Here is a 20422-nt window from a genome sequence, read left to right as displayed (position 1 = left end):
TGATAATAAATACCATTTAAAAAATAAAATACAAGAAGTAGAAAATTGAAGAAAACCTAAATGTTCATAAATAAATTAAGGTATTTGTATCCAAAAAATTATGCAACCACGAAACAATAAATCATAAGTATGAAAAAAATTTAATTGTTATAATGTGCTGCTTCTTGCGATGATACTGCTGTTTGTGGAGAACATTCTGGAAGAACACACTAAAATCTGGAAATGACAGACTGAGGGTCTGAGTGTCTACAATAAGAGAGAAACTTAACTTTTCCTGTATATACCTTGGTGTCAAGTGAGTTTGTTTTTACCATGTGCATTTATTATATGCAAAATTCCTTCAAGTTAATGAAGTAATTAAAATGAATTAAAAGTTCTTCTAGAAGAAATATAAAACATACTAGAACAAAAGAGAATAATCACTGAAGAAGATACTGCCAAGGACACGGTAGATAGGCTTAAAGATTTGTACGGAATAAAAATAGACATGAATAGGGATAATCATAACAAAAGAATAGTACACATGTTAAAACATTCAAAGATTTTTTTTCTTAAAACTTACCTGAAATAAAAATAGTCCCGAATCTGTCTATGAGATAGATAACATCATGTTTCAGGAAAAGTCAATGTTGAGAGACCAACAGACATAACCCACTGAAGTTACTTAATACTAGATTTCAGGAATAAAGAAAACAAAGATAATTAGAGTCACATTATATGGCCTTTACAATGTGCTGCTAGGCAGTTGTGTGTGTGTGTGTGTGTGTGTGTGTGTGTGATGCATTTCATATAATGACAAAGAACCTTATGGGAATTGCGTAAGTGTTTCTGGCCACAGTAGTATTCCTCTAAGGGAGATATTCGTGCTGGCTTCCTCCTTCCCCAGCAGAGCACTCACATGGCTAAAGGCCTACAGGTTTGCCAAGGAAAAGGAGAGCATCACCAATTATTGTCATGCAATCACCTCCCTCTCCAAAAGCACAGGCAACGTATAGACACTGTCAAACACAAGCTGACTTAGGAGCCTCAGCGTCCACCAGCTGCTGGTGCAGACCTGGCTATCCAAATGATGAATTCAAACAAGCAGCTCCAGAACGGAAAAGTGATGGAATAGTAACTCTTGACAAACAATGCGTATATTTAATGTAGAGTTGGGACTAAGCTGTTCTGAGAATTTTTGCTGCAGAATGCATCATAGATACTACACAACTTTAAAATGAACAAGTGATAATGCAGCTAATAAACCCTGGTGGGTAGGGGAGACCCAGTGGGCAGGGGGCAGGTGCAGTCATGTCATCATCTTTCACAGCAGCAAATTAACGGAAACTGACAAGTTCCAACATGCAACTAAAACAATGCTGTGATTCTAACTATTCACTATTTATTATACTCCCCCCCCTTTTTAATGTTCTAGGAACTTTTTAGAAACCAATCGGTTTCTTATAGTGAAAAAGCATTTGTTCGAAATTCAGCAGTTTCTCAAAATCAAATTTAATGCATTGTAAACAAATACTTATATGATCCAGTTTTCATAAAATCACTTCTATGTCAGTATATTGGTCTATCTATCGTGACATTTCTAGAATTACACTCAAACATTCTTATGTTTTCAACGTAATTGTCTGCATCATCTACATGGAGATGTGTATCATTTTGTTTTCAAACACTAAAATCATTTTTTCCCAGTAAAGTAAAACATCCTTCCCCCCTCAATCTCCCCAGCAAAGATTTAATCATTACCATCATTCCCCATCTATTCTCCCACAAAAACGTTCATCTGCAGCTGTTCTCCGTACACAATGGTATCGCACTCTACATACTGCTCTGTAACTTGCTTTTCCCCCAAAGACTGAAACTTGTCAGTTTTCCAGGCCTTCCCATTTGCCTTGACATGTCCGCTTCATTATGCAGCGAGCACTGGGGCCCCGTAGGTATTTCAGTTTATATCTGGCCTGTGTATTCAGCTCAATGACCCCATCTATCCCTGTTCCAGTGCAAAGTGCTCTGACTTTCTGGAATAACTCAGCATTTTAATAACCGGGCAGCACGGGCTTATCACTCTTCCTTTTCACAGTCCCCTGACCATTCTCTTACGCGTTTTCCCACATATGACTTAATATCATTTTGTAAAATTTCAAAGTATCCTGTTGGTATTTTACTTAATATTTCATGAAATATATAGTCTAATTTAGGGTGATTTATTTCTTTATGCAATTGAGCCTCCCCTTCCTAGTAAGAAGTTACCTCATTTACTCACAGAAAATGGTCCTCAGTAGGGTTTGTGTCTCTCAGCAGAATAAAATATTTCCCTCATATTGGCCCCGCAGTTGTTTTATAACATGTATCACTTGCTGTTGAAATGTTGCTGCCATCCAAATGGGCATGCTCTTTCTGTGATACTTCCTAAAATTTATTTTTTCAGACAAAGGAAAGCTATTGATTTTGCATATCAATTTTAAGACCACCAAACTCACTGAATGCTCTGATCAATTCTAATAGTTTTCACTTGATTTACTTAGTGTTTCTACACACACAGTTATGCCGTCTTCAAATGATCTCTTACCTAATTGCATTGCCTGATATTTCCAAGACCGTATTAATAACGATAGGAAACACAGCCATCCTTTTCATTGCCTTGGCTTGAATTTAAATGGCTTTACTGTGTCACCATGAAGCACGACAATGATTTTTGTCTTGACAGTTTTTAAGAACCACATCAGAGAACTGCAATGGAATCTTACACGGGTTGTTTAGTACGTGTGTGTGTGAAGTTAATTAAGACATTGGATTTTAGCCGAAGAGCTCTTTGGCGTGTATTAGTTGATCATGTAATCTTCCTCTTTTGACTTATTTGATGCTGAATTAATTAATAGATTCCCAGGCCTAGTTAGTTGTGGTTGAGGTGCTTGCTTTTACATTCTTACAGAGAGGGGTCTGTGCCTGCCCAGTGTTGGGTGGAGGTGGATTCTGAAGTGGATGTAGGTCTCAGATGAGTTCTTTGAAGGTCAGATAGAGGCAAGGGAAGAAATTTTAAATTGCTTGTAGTTTTTCTCTGCCAGCTTGTTGCTGTGCAGAGGGGTGTTCAGGATGTGGGGGCAAGGAAGCCGGAGCTATCTGAGGGCTGTGCCTCTATGCATGTTGGCAGACATATCCCCTGTTTTGGCTTGTCTGCCAAGGCCCTCAAGTGAAATTATCTCGGAGAAGTCTCTACATAGTGTGGAGACTCCAGTACCAGACACCCATCCTTCTTGCCATCCTTCATCACCAGGTAGATGCTGGCACGGAGACCTTTCTCTGCTGGTCTGTATTAGTCCGTTCTCATGTTGCTAATAAAGACGTACCTGAGACTGGGGAACTTATAAAGGAAAGAAGTTTAATTGACTCACAGTTCCGCAGGGCTGGGGAGGCCTCAGGAAACTTGCAATCATGGCATAAGGGGAAGCAGACACATCCTTCTTCACATGGTGGCAGCAAGCAGAATTGCCAAGCAAAAGGGGAAAAGCTACTTATAAAACTATCAGATCTCGTGAGAACTCACTATCACGAGAACAGCGTGGTGTTCACCCCCATGATTCCATGGCCTCCCACCAGGTTGCTCCCACGACAGGTGGGGATGATGGGAACTACAATTCAAGGTGACATTTGGGTGGGGACACAGCCAAACCATATCACTCTCTTTCCCCGGTGAGGTGGCTCCTGTGGGGAAGTCACACGGGGAAGTGTCTGCTTCCTTTACCCCATACCCTTCTGTGCCTCATCTGACAGAAATTCATCAGGTTTGGCCTCTGGGCACCCTCTATTGTTGGCAAGGCAAGGGCATTTTTGTCCATGTTTGTGTCTCCCTGGCCACTCAGCGGTCATCTTTAAGAGAGGGCAGTAGACAAGGAATCCTAAGTTTGCTGAGAAGATTCCCAGTTGTCTAAAAAGATGCACGCGTGCACACACATACACACACACACATGCACAGAGTACACTATACATTTGTATATAAAACCTTCTTGGCCAAAGTTAGAAACAGAGGCCCAGAGGTAACCCAAAGCTAGCACCGTGAGAGGCATGGTAGCCTGTAGGATAGAAAGCTGTGTTCTGCCACTCCTGAGAAACACGGCTGGGCCGGCGAAAGGTAACTGTGGCCCTTTCTCTCCAGCCAGGGAGCCAGCTCCAGAAGCCCTGCAGCCTGACCTGCCCCACTCCTGCTGGGGCCCACTGCTCCACATCTCAAGTCCTGTTCAGAAGAGAATCCCCATTTCCCCTCTATTTCATCATTCAGGTTCAGACTCTGGGTCTCCCAAGCTGACAGCAGGGAACCTGATAAGCAAATCTTTAGTAATAGGAGATGCTCTGGATAATTTGGCCCAAATTTCCCATATCCCTGGCACCCTGCAGAGGCAAACAGTAAGAGCAAAAGCGGCCAAGATCGTGTCTTCCTGTTCTGTGTTTTGCTGTTGTTTTCAAAAACACTTTCACATAAATTATTACCGTTTAGCTTTGTATGTGAGGATGGTGGAACTAAGGCTCCAATTATCCAGGTAAAACTGAAGCTGCCAAGAACCTAGGAGCTGGTTCCCAGTTTCTGGACTCCTGGATGGCAGGGCTGGGTTATCCAGGGCCCCCAGTGCTTTCTAACCTAATCTGCTCAGGAGGAGATGCAAACTGGGCTATTCCACTTGCATTTTAAGATCTTACATAGTTAGACGTATTCCTTCAAACTGGCTTTTGTGACACCCAGATGGAAACGAGGAACAGACATCTTTTCCACAGAAATGGCCGCTCTCTCCTTCTGTGGCGTGGCTCTCAGGAAATGGGAGGGAGTGCAAGGAAATCAGGTTTAAAGGAATACCGAGAGTCCATAAAGAATAATTACAACCGTGAGCGGGGAAGAGGAAATGGACTGCAGAGTCTGATAAATAGGATTTTATTAACTTATTAACCTCACTGGCCTATCTAGGAAGCTAAAAGCAAGACCTTTCAGCCCAGCAGTGACCAGTGCACGCTGGGAGCCGACGAGCAGACGGAACCCATGGGGCCGTGTTTAGGTAGAGGCGGAAAAGGCAGCCACAACAGTGTGGGCTCTACGTGTCTTTATTCCTGGGGGAATGTTTGCTGGAAGGGAAATTATTTTGAAATACGAAGCTGGTGATATTTCATCCACAGCCATACTAGAGATAAAAGATCTGATGCTTCAAAAAAAGTAGACAGTAACATGAAGTGAAATGTATTTCTTCCTTTCATGGGAAGATTAACTCACGTTGGGGGAATACAATTTTAAACCTGGGAATTGGCGATGTCTGGCTTTCTATGTCCCAGGCGGCCGCCAAGGCTCAGGAGGAGGCAGGAGCCACATGGTACGTTTCTAGATGAGCGACTGCCCAGCTGTCCCCTTGCCATAAACCCAGCCTGTTATTTGCAGCAGGCCACACAGATGCAGGGGACCGGGGCCCCAGCTTCCTTCTCAAGAACTGGAGTGGGGCTGTAATTCTTTGACATCCAACAGCCCATTTAGTCATTTCACTTTTGCTGATCCAGCAGGCAGAATGGGGGCCCAGGAGGGAGCCTGGGTCTCTGGCTTCAGAGAGAAGAGTTCCAGCAGCCCGAGGCTCAGGTGTGCTGTGGCCCCCAGAAAGGAGGCTGCTGCCCCACACTGTGAGTCTCTCTCGAGCTTCCCAAGATGGACTTGTGGGTCATCTGGGCTGCAAACTTCTCAGTAACTACTCATCTCTCAGAGCAGATTCAAAGTCCTTGCAATGCCTCCATGCCCACATCCTCAGACCCTTCTCACGTTGTGGTCCTCCCTACTCTATGGCATGCAAGGCACCTGCTGGTGACAGGGCCTGTGGGCAGAATTCTCTTCTCCCAGGGGAGCACCTGGGGAATCCCCTCATTGCCATCCAGTCCTTGCCCTGTTCCCTTTGTACCAAGGCCCACCAGGTCAGCTGTGCTTGGCTGCTTCTTCCCTCAGGACTCTATTCCTGTTTCCTTAGCATGTGTCACCTTGTGGCTCATGAAGATGGACTGACATCTCGATGGAGAATGTTCATTGCTTGCTTCCCTATAGCACATAGGTGCCATGAGGCAGCGGCCTTGTCTGCGTCTCACTCGTGTATTCCCAGCACCTAGAAGAATGATGAGCACACAGAAAAACAGGCAGCGAACACGTTTCCCTCCAAAGCAGCCTCTCCAGTGCGTGCTTCTCTCCTAGTCCTTTCTTTCCAGGGGTGGGAGAGATGCCAGGGCAGGCAGTCTACGTGCAAAGCAGTCCTTTAAATAAGGAATGTAAAGGTCTGGTTTTACGGCACCACCCCTAAAGGAATTTCAGGCTTTCACAGAAACATGTCCACATCCCTGTACCGAAGTCTGCTGTCAGGAGGCCTCTAAACAGTAGGTGATCACCCACGGTTTACAAGCAATGGCTCCAGGCCTGACCAGAGAGGAGCCGAGCAGTGTTCCCGCCGCCTTCACTCTACATTTTCTGGCTTCTCTCAGGTCATAGCAGACGATGGTTATTATTCTAACATGGTTACTGCCATATAAATATTTGTAAAGTGTTTCATTCAAATGCCTCTTCCAGGAAAACAGGGTGGAGGGCCGGCCACGTGCCACTGGATGTTAAGGAAGGTTGTTCCAGCGTTTGCTATCTTTAATCGGGAGCTTTCTCTGAGGGTGTAAACGTCGTTTTCTCTACTTGTCTTTCTCTCTTTCCATGCATGGGGAATACATCTATTTATTTTTGTCTTAGTTAACAGGGAAGTTACATAAAGACATAAGAATTTCAAAACTGAAAGAGAAAACCTATTCAATGGAAGCTAACAAGTTCATCGCTGATGGCACGGTCTGATGTATCTGAAAGTTGGACCAAAGGGAAAAACTACAGCCCGACAGTCGGCGATAACCCCGGGTTAACATAATATAAACGCACAAATTATTTTATCCATTGTAATCTGAATGAACCTTTGTGTGCCTAACGCTGGAAACCAAATCCGAGGCTGTTTTATGGCCAATGTTTTCAGAAGTTGCGTACTGTCCAGATGTCTGTGCCGCCCTTTACTCAGAGGAGACTTTCCTAAGTACTTAGCAGTCTGAGCTCGTTTGAATCATTTCCTGCAGTGCAATCTAGCGCTATGCAGTTTAGCAAGCTGAAAAAAAATGGAAAATGTAAGAAAGAATGAATCTTTTATACATCTGAGACAGGACTTTTTATTTCACTTCTTGTCTGTTTCAAGTCAATATTTGTTCAAAAGTTTTAAAGAAACGTAAACAACCAGAATCTGGAAGTCTACACCGTGAGTCTGATTATTTTTCCCGGTAAATCAGCGCATTGGTTGGGCACTCTATAGACTATTTTTAGTATTAGGTGTTAAGATCCCAGAAAAAGTGAATATTCCTTCATCCATACAGCCTCACCCCTAAAAATATGGTCTGAAAAAATAAGCAAATAAAAAGTGTGGCCAGAGATTTCCGTACAAGGATGTCCAATGCAATCTTACTTATACCACTGAGAAAAGGCCGGGCATGGTGGCTCACGCCTGTAATCCCAGCACTTTGGGAGGCAGAGGTGGGCGGATCATGAAGTCAGGGGTTTGAGACCAGCCTGGATAACATGGTGAAACCTTGTCTCTACTAAAAATACAAAAATTAGCCAGGCGTGACAGTGCATGTAATCTCAGCTACTCAGGAGGCTCGAACCTGGGAGGTGGAGGTTGCAGTGAGCTCCAGCCTGGACAAGAGTGAAACTCTATCTAAAAAAAAAAAAAAAAAAAAAAAAAAGCACAAGCAACTTAAATAACCAATGGCAGAAGTGTGGCCAAATAATTTATGGCCCAACCATAATACAGAGTATTATGAATCCATAAAAATTATATTCTCATGGACTATTAAAGGTCACAGGAAAAGCCTAAGAAAATGGAAAAGAAAAATATTAAAATATTCTCAGAAGCTATATCTGAATTGTATGTTTATAGATGATTTTATTTTCATTTTTATACCTTTTTGTGCTTTCAATTTTTTTACAGAACTCATATATTACTTTTGTTCTCTGGGGAAACAATGAATGCTGTGTTGGAGTGAACGCAGTCTTAAGTAATAAGCTATGACGGATTATTCGCACCACGTTGTTGAATTAGATATTTGGGAACAATATTAGCAAGTAACCAGCAGTGTCCTGTGCACCAGCCTGGTTGGAGACTGCCCAGGTCTTATACACAATATCGTTGTGTCCTCGGGCTGAAGGGAAGCTCCTTGAACTTTGGTGGGTGATAATTCAGAAGAGGGTGAACCTCCCTTCTCAGTAGATGGAGGTGCCCTAGTCCCTGAGTGAGTGTTGAGTTCATTCTGTTTTGCATGAAAATCCACATCTGGCTCTGGAACCACAAGGAGGTCAAACCCATTGTACAGTCTTCCATTCAGTGTTCCAGTGGCTTCCATTCAACCTTCTGGTGGCTTCCATTCAGTGTTCCGGTGGCTTCAGCAACTCTCTCGATTGTCTGGTGCAAGTCTTGATCTGGTGACCAACGTCGCCATTCTTTTCGCTGTCACGGCAATTTGCCTGGGCTGAAGGCTCCTGTAGCTGGGCTTGGAGATCATTTATTTGTTTTCTCAGGCTTGTTTCCTCCTCCCCTATCAGCTCTATCACTCCCAGCTAGCTACTGCCATAGTCACCCTGCTGTTGGTGCCCTAGTTACTGGATGGGGTCTCAAAACAAGTCTTCTCCTCAGCTGTTCCTTGTATTAGGTAGGTGCAAAAGTAATTGCACTAAAATGCATTGAAATGGCAAAATCTGCATTTCTTTTGCACGGACCTGATACCTTAGAGAGCCAGAATTCTCTCCTCTCTCTCCTCACATCCTCACATTCTCTCAATCTTCTTCCCGCGTTGCCACAAGACCAAATATAAATCTGGAAGGGGTGAGCGTTTGTCTTCAGGGCTTGGTGATGAGGTGGAACCATGGTGTCTCACTTTTTGGCTCCGAGTTTGCTTTCAGCCAATAAAATCCCTGCCTGCAGAACCCTCTGTGGCTCCAGCAAACATAAACACTGTCTCTAAGAAACGACTGTTTGATTAATGCAGCCAATTCCAGCAAACAATTTCAAAATTCCATGAAAAAACAAGCCAGTAGAAAGGCCAAGCCAGATACTGGGCCCGGGAACGTAGCAGAGGCCTCCTGGCTGCCACTCAGCCCACCACGACCTGCAGACACCACCAGCCACAGTCAGTGCAAACAGATAAACTGTTCAGCTCAGTAGGTGAAGACTCCATTTCCTCAATTCATCTTATTTATTGCTTTGGAAAACACCCATTGGCAAGGAAAATGGGCATGTCCAGTGAAGACTAAGCCCTGCAGCATAAAGTATAACACATGTGCCTTACAGATTTATCACAGATCTATCAATATGATGAGACAGCTCCGCGCACATGAGCTCCAAGAGAGGGCAACCTGAACCAGCTGTCGCCACCTGCCCCTAATGCACTGCCTCTCTCCACCAATAAGCCTGGGCTTTCCTCCACGGCTGCACCACCAACCTAGGCATGGGAGGATCATACAAGGAGACGAGGTTCTGTCACAGACCACCTCAATTACCTGATACAGACGAGGAGCTACTTCACTGCTGGTTATCTCCAGATAAGAAATGTCATAATCAGGCCAGGCGTGGTGGCTCACACCTGTAATCCCCGCACTTTGAGAGGCTGAGGCAGGTGGATCACAAGGTCAGGCAGGAGTCCAAGACCAGCCTGGCCAAGATAGTGAAACCCATCTCTACTAAAACTACAAAAATTAGCCGAGAATGGTGGCAGACACCTGTAATCCCAGCTACTTAGAAGGTTGAGGTAGGAGAATCGCTTGAATCTGGGTGGAAGAGGTTGCAGTGAGCTGAGATAGTGCCACTGTACTCCAGCCTGGGTCACAGAGTGAGACTCTGTCTCAAAAAAAAAGAAAAAGGAACGTCATAATCAGCTTTTGAACTGCTGGCTGGACATTGGTTTGCTTCTTTTATATTCATTAAACAAATATTTATTAAGCATCTTTCATTTAGGCTTATTTACACAAGAAGGTGTAAAACAGAACAAATCAGTGAGGATGGTAAGAGGCAAAAACAGGATTATAAAGGGGAGAGCATGAAGAGGCCACTCCCATCAGTGTCCAGGCACAGCCACTGAGAAGATGCTGGTGGTCCATCCTACCAGGTGGGGTCCGCCACTCACGCAAGCTTACTCATTGTTTTGGAAAGCATTCATTAGCCAGGAAGTGGGAGTGCCTGTGAGTGTTAAGCTTCAGAAAGGCCATCTGAGAAGAGACGGTCGAAGCAAGCATACACAACGAGCAAAGAGGGCAGATGGCATTTCAAGCATGCCCGGAAGGCTGGAAAGCACAGTGCTTTCGGTGAACCTGAGTCTACTGAGGCCCAGACATAGGATACCTGGAGGAGAACAGACTAGGTCAATGGGCTGGATGTGGCTGCTGAGCTTTTCTCAAAACTTCTTAAACATTTGCTTTCTTTCCATCTGCACTGGCTCAGTTCTGGTCCTCACCAAGTCCCTTCAGGACCATTGTAACAGTCTCGTTCACCTCCCTGCCCGAGTCTGTCCTCCAGCCATCCTCCACACAGCACGAGAGTAGCTTCCCTCACATGTGGAGGGTGACCCCCATCCTAGTGAGTCTGTCCTCCAGCCATCCTCCACACAGCACGAGAGTAGCTTCCCTCTCATGTGGAGGGTGACCCCCATCCTAGTGAGTCTGTCCTCCAGCCATCCTCCACACAGCACGAGAGTAGCTTCCCTCTCATGTGGAGGGTGACCCCCATCCTAGTGAGTCTGTCCTCCAGCCATCCTCCACACAGCACGAGAGTAGCTTCCCTCTCATGTGGAGGGTGACCCCCATCCTAGTGAGTCTGTCCTCCAGCCATCCTCCACACAGCACGAGAGTAGCTTCCTTCTCATGTGGAGGGTGACCCCGTCCTAGTTGGATAGGGACAGTTGCATCAGCTGTCCCTACAAGCAGGTCCTCCCCGTGGCAGTGGTGGACGTCATCTCTACTGACAGATCCATATCTTCCCTTGGGGTGGATATAAACTTCATGGGACAACTAAATCTTTGGGGTAAACCCATCTTTACACTCCCCACACCCAGCCCTATGACAGGGGCCAGAAACTACATAGAGACAAGTCATAAACGAAATGTGTCTCCATATGAATTATTAGAATTACCAGACTGTCACACAACAGCCTTCCCCAGGAGCATCCAGTAGCAGAACTGTGACCTGCAAAGGCATGTGCCAGACGCCTTAGTGCCAGAAGGCAGCACTGGGTGGGCCTGGGCTCCGCTTCTCCCATAGGACTCCCTGCCTGAGGGTCCAGCAGCACAAGCCAATAGCAGCTCCTGACCTGCCTCTAACCACACTTCCTTTCAGCCACTCTGCCCTTCAGGATGGGGATGCAATGGTGTCTAGGACACAGGCCACCACGGAGGGGACCTACGAGACCAGAGTCTGTGCTCTTTCGGGCTGTTCTCCACAATTTCAGCAGGTCAGGCCAAGACCCTGAGCCTCACGCCTTGTGCTCCCAGATCCCACCACCACTGAGCCTCACGCCTTGTGCTCCCAGATCCCACCACCACTGAGCCTCACGCCTCATGCTCCCAGATCCCACCACCACCTCTCCCACAGCCCGTGGGAAGTTAAGCCTCAAGGAAGCCGCAAACATTGTGCTTTCCAGTAAGCCTAGAAAGCTGCTTTCTGGTGTCTGCAAATAATTGTTTCATATTTTGTCCAGAGTTTTACTTGTTTAAAATAGAACAAGTCTCAGCTTTTTTACTTCTTCGTAGCCAGGAGCTGTATTTAATTTTTATATATGGTTATAATGATCATTTATACAATATTGCACCTTGTTTTTAAAAACGTATCTAATTCTTCATGTTGATTGTCTTCTACACAGGCTTCCTGGCCAGCATCTTGAGTGGCATTCTAGTTAGACCTCACATATTTTCCTAGAGAACGTTAAGATTGTTTCCAATGTTTTCAGACTCATGATAAACATTTGGGCTTAGGGGTTCTCCAGGACTCGTGGAGCCACCATGGACATCACGGCTGCTGGTCCCAGCCTCCTTCCCTCAGGAACCTACCAGCCCTGGGACCTCAGGCCTTTCCCAACCTCAGTGGAGTCTAATCCCTGCCCCTGGAATGGGGATTCTGTCTCTTGCAGTCATACTTCCAGACATTTTAGGGCTGGAGTGTCTGAGGGGTGGCCAACAATTGCAGGGGCATCTACAGAAGTCCAGGTCCTCAGCTCAGATCTCAATGGAAAAGCACAGGCTTCCAGGCTCTACTGTTTGAAACTGAAAATAGCCCTGCATTAGGTGTTGTTTAATGAAAAAGCAAAAACCATTAGATGAAACCTTAAAAAATGTTTAAAAAAGATCAATAGGGGTTTTTTATGAAAAATTTCTCAAGGGTTTCATATGCCAGGGTGCTTTATCGTTCTCCAAAAACAAGATCCAGCATGCAACATTCCCGCCTTATTCCGCCACAAGCCCTCTTCCTTCAGCATCTGCAGAGACTTGTCTTTTGCAGAATTCACACTGGGGAAAACTGGAACAAATTATTAGATAAGGTGAGGACAGAGACCTAAGCCCAAATGTTTTTCATGAGTTTTTCAACATGGAAATAATCTGAATGCTCTCTAAAAAAATACTTGAGATCATCTTAAAATGCCCCTTCAGATGCTGGACAGGAAGCCGATAGAGTATATAAAGAAGATAAAAGATTAGATCCGTTTTTTTAAAAAGGTACAAAATTGTCTAAATGATGATTATAATATCATTTAATATGAAAATTAAATGCAGCTTCTGGCTATGAGAGAGTAAAATAGCTGAGACTTGTTCTCTTTCAAACAAGGAAAAAGTTGAACAAAGTATGAAACAACGAATTGTAGAGAGCAGGAAACAGGAAGTACCAAACCTTTGGCCCCAGGCAAAAGGAAATACACAAGATGAGTCCAAGGCCTCCTCGGCTACTTCCGGAAGCAAATTTCAGACTGCAGTCCAGGGAGAAGAATGCAACACAGCAAGGCCCTATCGTTGAGCTGAGGAGATAGAAATCACAGTTTGGGGAAACCGAAGGCTTTTCACGGCAGAGCACCAAAGAAGAGGAAGCTATGCAAAGAAAAAGCTTTAGACACCTTCACAGGTGTAGGAATGCCTTTGAGTAGCTGGATGAATACAAGTCTACACATACATACAGTACATTTCCATGAGGTTCGATGAAAGTTTCCAGGTACAGGAAAGGTACAAAAGAGCTGTGTACCAAACAATCTCCAGAATTACTGAGACGGGGTCAGAAAGCCTTCGACTTGCCACCAGCCAGAGTGGAGAAAGTGTACTGAATACACAGTCTTCAACAGAGTTTCCATAAAGGTCGTGCCACAGTTGGGCTAAACTAACCCAGAAAGAACCTCAAGGAAGCCGCAAACATTGTGCTTTCCAGTAAGCCTAGAAAGCTGCTCTCTGGTGTCTGCAAATAATTGTTTCATATTTTGTCCAGAGTTTTACTTGTTTAAAATAGAACAAGTCTCAGCTTTTTTACTTCTTTTTTTTACTCCCAAACAATTAAAAATATGCCTCAAAAAATATTGCCTTAGTACGCAAATAACAGCAGTGTCTGCCAAAGCAAAGCCCAGTCCTCTGTTTTTTTTTCTTCGTTGAGATGGAGTCTCACTGTGCTGCCCAAGCTGGAGTGCAGTGACACAATGCCAGCTCACTGAAACCTCCACCTCCTGGGTTCATGGCGATTCTCCTGCCTCAGTCTCCTGAGTGGATGCGATTACAGGTGCGTGCCACCATGCCTGGCTAATTTTTGTGTTTTTAGTAGAGACGTGATTTCACCATGTTGGCCAGGCTGGTCTCGAACTCCTGCCCTCAAGTAATCCACCTGTCTCAGCCTCCCCAAGTGCTGGGGTTATAAGCGTGAGCTGCCACACCCAGCCACCTAGCACTCTTTTTTTTTTTTGATATGGAATCTTACTCTGTCACTCAGGCTGGAGTGCCATGGTGTGATCTCGGCTTACTGCAATCTCCACCTCCTCAGTTCAAGTGACTCTCCTGCCTCAGCCTCCCGAGGGATTGCAATCCCACCTAGAACTCTTTAAAAAATTTTTAGCACTAAAACAACTGACATTTGGTATCTAATTAAAAATTACCTGGCACATTAGGAAGCAGGAAGGAAGATATAACACATACAAGGAGAAATCTTAGTCAACAAAAACACAACTAGCTATGATAACCATGGCAAAATTAGCAGAAAGGGCCATTAAAATAGCTATTATAAATACACTCAGTATGTTCAATGATTGAAGGGAAAACGTTTTTATAATGAGGAGAGAACTAACAGATAGGCAAAAATATAAAATTTTCAGAGATACATATCTCTAAAATGTAAACTTCCACTGAATTGGGCTAAAAGCATATTAGACGCTGTGAAAGACCAATGTACATAAAGGCATGGCAGAAGAAACTGTTCAAAAGACACTGTCCATACAGAGAAAAAAGAATGGAGAATAACCACCGGATTCTGAGATTCTTGGTAGACAACATCAAGCCACCTTTGTTTGATGTGTGTCGGAGAAAGCAAGGAGAAGAGGAGTAGGAAATCATATCCGAAAGAACACCAGAAGTATTTAAAATTTGATGACTATAATTCCTATATCCTAGTAGACCAGCGAGCCCGAAAGCACCCACCATGGCACGTCATAGTAAGATCGAGGAAAACTAGTGATAAAGAGAAAATCTTGAAAGTAGCCACAGGCAAAAGGGCATATAACGAACAAAAGAACACGCATTTGTCGAAAACTGTGTGAGCCAGAAGACAACTGAATTACATTCTTAAACGACTGGAAGAGGACAACCTGTCCATTTGGAATTTTACAGATTTTATCTCATATATTTACCAGTCAAACAATAACAGGTAATTTATCATGAGCATGCCTTTCACCACAAGAAATGTTAAAGGAACATTTTCAGGCAAAAGAACAGTAATTTCAAATGGGAACTTGCATTCACATAAGAAGAGCATGAGAAATACGGGAGAAACAGGAAACTCAGGGTTTTTCTAGTTTTAATTTTTTTTTTACCAACGGTTGAACATTTAAAGCAAAAGTGATAATATTGGTTTGCTGGTTTATAATATATGTAGATATAGAATATATGACAACAACAGCAAGAAGATGGCACGTGGGGTATAAAGCATTACATTGTATTTAAATGATATAATATTATTTGAAGGTAGACTGTGAGATGTTAAAAATACATATTTTAAACACTAGAGCAATCAAATGAAGCAACATGGAAAATCTAATAATATATTGTAAATACAAAAGGAAATCACAAAAAAATACAGAATTAATTTGAAAAGGCAAGCCAAAAAAAAGGAACACGTATCAGATTAACAAATAGAAAACAAGTAGAAATACGGCACACTTAAACTCAAATCAAAAAGTACAATGAATGTAAATTACCTAAACCTTCATTATCTCATCTGCTAGTCACTAACCACATGTGATTATTTAAGTCTATATTAATTAGTTAAAATAAAATGGAAAATTCAGTCCTCAGGCAAACTGGAAACATCTCCAGTGCTCAATAACCACGTATGATTGTCAGCCTGAACAGTGCAGACAGAGGACATCACCATCATCACAAAAGTTCTATTAGGCTGTGCTGATCTAAACACATCAACTATAAAACAGAGATTTTCAGATTGGATAGCAAAACAAGACTCAGGTATATGCTATCTACAAAAAGAAAAGAAAGAAAAAAACAGAGAGAAAAGAAAAAGGGGGATCTTTAAATGCAAAAATGTAAAGACACAAACAGGTTAGTGGAGAAGTCAGAACACAACAAGTAGTACTAGAGAGAGGCCAATTCAGCCAGGTGCCGTGGCTCATGCCTGTAATCCCAGCACTTTGGGAGGCCGAGGCAGGCAGATCACAAAGTCAGGAGTTCAAGACCATCCTGGCCAACATGGCGAAACCCCGTCTCTACTAAAAATACAAAAATTAGCTAGGCATGGCGGCACTTGCCTGTAGTCCCAGTTACTCAGGAGGCTGAGGCAGGAGAATCACTTGCACCTGGGAGACAGAGGTTGCAGTGAGCCAAGATTGCACCACGGCACTCCAGCCTGGAGACAGAGCAAAACTCCATCTCAAAAAAAAAAAAAATTGTAATGATAAAGGGCTTACTTAATCAAGATGACATACAATACTAAATGTGCATGTATCTACTAGGTACCTATCAGGTTGGTGCAAAAGTAATTGTGCATTTTGCCATTACTTTTAATTTCTTTTACTGGCAAAAATCGCATTTACTTTTGTACCAATCTAATAACAGAACTTCAAACACCTGAAGCAAAGCTGGCAGAACTAGAAGGAGAAATAGACATGTTCGTAAATATATTTGCAGATTTTTTTCGCCCCTGTTTTTCATAAAATAATAGAACAAATAAAAAAGTAATTGGGGTACACTGGGCTTGGAAAACACTGTTACACAATCTGACCTAACTGAGCTTTACAGAAGATTCTGGCTTCAATATACAACGCGTTCCAACCCGCAGGACACACATGCTGTTCAGACGCACGTGGAACATTCACGATGACAGACAGCACACTTGGTTATAAAGTAAGTCTCAAAACATTTTAAAGGATTCGAATCACAATGGTTTGTTTGTTTGTTTGACCATAGTGGAATTAAAATAGAAATCAACAACAGAAATGTATCTGGAAAGTCCCCAAATGTTTGGAAATGAAACCACACGGTTTTTCTGTTTGTTTGTTTTCTGTTTTTTGTTTCTTCAAGGAGAGAAATAATTCTATTCTTTCAAGCAAAGGTACCAATGGGTAGAAGAAGGGAGTAACCCTGGCCACATCCTTTGTCCTAAGCAGAGGTCTGAGATGAGGCCAGGCATGACCTTGGCTGGGGAGAAGCCTGTGGAGCTCCCTGTGGCACTGAAGAGGGAGTCAGGCAGGCTCAGGAGTGGGACTTTGTTCTGCTAACAGCTAGGAGCCCTTCACAGCTGGACTTGATGACAGGGCAGTGTGGGGCAGAAACAATACACTTCATAAAAACACATGCGTGAAAGAAGAAATCATGATATATTGTGAACTAAATTAAAATGAGAATGTAATATGGCACAATTTGTGGGGTACAGCCAAAGCAGTGATACACAGGAAATGTTTATGAAGAGGATTAAAATCAATCACACAAGCTTTAGAAAAAAAGAATCAAACCCTGAAAGAAATAAAGGGGAAGAAATAATAAATATATGAGTGACAATTAGCAAAATAGAAAACAGGAAATAGAGAAAATTAATAAAACCAAGATCTGACTTATTGAAAAGATTAATAAAACTGCTCATCTCTAGCATAACTGATGGAGTTTTTTTTTAAAGAAAGAAGATACAAATTTGCAATATTATGGATGAAGGACTGGACATCACTTTAGATCCCACAGATATTAAAAATCTATTAAGAAAAATATTTGAATAATTTTATGCCAACAAAATCGGTAACCTTGATGAAAAAAACAACTTTCATGAAAGCACAAATAAAATATTTGCAAGAAGAAATCAAATTGAAAAAAATAAACTGTAGAAAGAAGTAAACTGTAATTATATACATAGAAAATTCTGAAGAAATTGTAAAAACAAACAAGTGCCATTAGAACTAATGAATGAGTTTAGCCACTTGGCACAACATAAGGCCAATATACCACATTCAATTCTGTGTATAGAGAGAGGCAGGGTCTTGCTCTGTAGCCCAGGCTGGAGTGCAGGGGCATGAGCATGGCTCACTGCAGCCTTGACTTCACAAGACCCTCCCACCTCAGCCTCCTAAGTAGCTGGAACCACAGGTGCATGCCACGACACCTGCACACCTGCCTTTCCCCCCCCCCCCCATAGAGACAAGGTCTCACTATGTTGCCCAGGCTGGTATCGAACTCCTGGGCTCAAGTGATCCTCCTGCCTTGGCCTCTCAAAGTGCTGGAATTATAGGCATGAGCCACTGCACCCAGCCTATATTTCTATATATACTAGCAACAAACAACTAGAAACTAATATTTAAAAAATGGTAACAATCATGACATCAAAAATACAGTATGCCTTGGGATGAATATAATGAAATATTTTTAAGAGTTGTACGATGAAAATTACAGAATACTGCTGAGAGAAATTAAAGAAGACAAACAAAGGAAAAGAGACGGGACATGTTTTCACTCGGAAAACTCAGCAGGGTTAAGGTTTCTCCTCTCCCTGACTACTCCACTGCTTTAAAGCAATCGAAATCAGACTGGTTTTGTCTGAACGTTTTTGTATGAGTCAATGGCTTATTTGAAAATTCATGTGAAATGTCAAATGCTGAAGCATGGACAAAATATTTTAGAAAAGAAGAAAGCTTGAGGATTTATAATAACTAACCTCAAGACTCACTAGAAGAATGAGGCCAGGCTTCCAGCGCATCTGCACTGCAGTTCATTTTACCCCTGACAGCTTCCTCCTCCTTCCTCTGACAGCGTGTGAATCCCTGATACTACCTTGCCCTGCACATTCTGCCTCAGATTCAGCTTCCTCCTCCTTCCTCTGACAGCGTGTGAATCCCTGATACTACCTTGCACTGCACATTCTGCCTCAGATTCAGCTTCCTCCTCCTTCCTCTGACAAGGTGTGAATCCCTGATACTACCTTGCACTGCACATTCTGCCTCAGATTCAGCTTCCTCCTCCTTCCTCTGACAGCGTGTGAATCCCTGATACTACCTTGCACTGCACATTCTGCCTCAGATTCAGCTTCGGCAGAACACAACATTTAGTAAGTATCTCCCTATTCCAAATTATCCTTCATATTGCTACTATCCTTACCACTCTCATTATTCAACTTTCTAACCGTAAAAGTATTCCTAAAAGAGATACATAACTCCTATGACATCACACCCCTTCTAGACCATAGAAACAAATATTCCTCTGAATCATTTTATGAAGCTTGAGTAATATCGATTCTAAAAACCTATGAACAACAATGAGACAAGATAGACAGATGTTTCTTCCTTATGTGAAACACTAAATTAAAAATAATAGCAATGAAAGTAGGTGGTATCTTTGAAGGACAATATGACATTACTTAATTGGGCTTATTGTAATAATTTAGTGAGATAAAATTTCAGGGAATTTTCTTCCTCTACCTGAAAGAGAAAGTCAACACTTCCTTTTAAGCAGTTAATGGGTTTTTAAAAAATCTCCCAGTGAATCCGTGTCACTGTGAATGTCAATCACCTAATAGGCCAGGCCCCAACCCAGCCAGTTAATAGCTTGTGGCTATGCTAGTTTTTCTGTTCTTACCTGAACAGTCTGTTTATTTAAGTGGCTTTAATGATTCTTAACCCATCAAAAGTGTTAGTTTAACAAAGAATGTCAAACAATTAACCTCTGGTGGGAAAAAAGGAAAGGATTAAAACAAGCAAAATTTATCACTCTGTCAGGTTCTGCAAACACCATCCTGATGAGCTAAAAGCCCCTGATAAAATGCCAGTTACACTCTGCCTGAAAAAACATATATCTCAATTATCAAACAATGTGAATTTCTACCAAAATAGATGGGTGCACTGGGCGGTTGGTCTGCATGAAGCAAAATGGTGGATGTGACCAATTGCTTTTCCACGGACTTGGCTGAGCTGATTTCAGTGTCACGAGATCACAGTGAAGAAATTTGCATGGTCCTTGTTATGCAGAGCTGGAGCAGAAGAGGAATGTGATATCCCCAGTGGGCCTGTGAGGTCTTCAGACTGAGGGACAAGTTGGTGCCAAGTCACTCGGGCCACACACTGGAGAAGGAGTGAAGGACAGATGAAACTCAGAGGGCAGGAAACTCAGAGGGCAGACTGTCCACGGCAGCCTTGGTCAGCCCAGATCACTCACCGGACACACCCGGCTCTCCCTTTCCTGGCAGGCACATCAGAGCAGCAAGACAGCCCGCCACCTTCTTCCAGCCAGAGACTCTCTAAACCCATCTGGACAGCAGGTCAAGGCCCCACTCCAGACACGCCATCACTCTCACCATCGCTGACGTCTTACTGGCCAGGTGACTGGAAGACAGGTTGAGATAGGGCTGCAGACTGGATTTCCCCTCAGGTGGCTAGGGACCTCTTTGACAGGGTGCAGGTGTCTCTGCCTGCTGGAATCCAGCCCATCTCCACCCACTTCCTGCAGCTCTCTGGGCCTGGGCGTTCACTGCAATGACTCACTGGCTCTGTGCGCCTGGAAGCACTTTGGTAGCGTAGGGAGGAGGGTAGGACTCTAGCCTAAGGCACACACTTCTTTGCAGTCTAAGGTCCTCGCAGAAGGTTCATTCTAACCTGCTAGCACATCCAGCACAGATATCTTGGTTGAAGTGCAA

General features: G+C 43.3%; 1 long non-coding RNA gene across 1 annotated transcript; it reads right to left on the bottom strand.

Annotated features, from left to right (window-relative positions):
- Nucleotides 1-17927: 17927 nt before the first annotated feature.
- Nucleotides 17928-20214, bottom strand: LOC128932445 (uncharacterized). Its single transcript, XR_008482326.2, has 2 exons — nucleotides 19945-20214; nucleotides 17928-19850 (listed from the first exon to the last, which is right to left on the bottom strand). It is a non-coding gene; the product is annotated as an uncharacterized LOC128932445 (long non-coding RNA).
- Between the last annotated feature and the right edge of the window lie 208 nt (nucleotides 20215-20422).

This window comes from Callithrix jacchus, chromosome 6, assembly GCF_049354715.1.
Source record: "Callithrix jacchus isolate 240 chromosome 6, calJac240_pri, whole genome shotgun sequence".
Lineage (NCBI taxonomy): Eukaryota > Metazoa > Chordata > Mammalia > Primates > Cebidae > Callithrix > Callithrix jacchus.
This window is presented reverse-complemented; position numbering and strand designations above follow the sequence as displayed.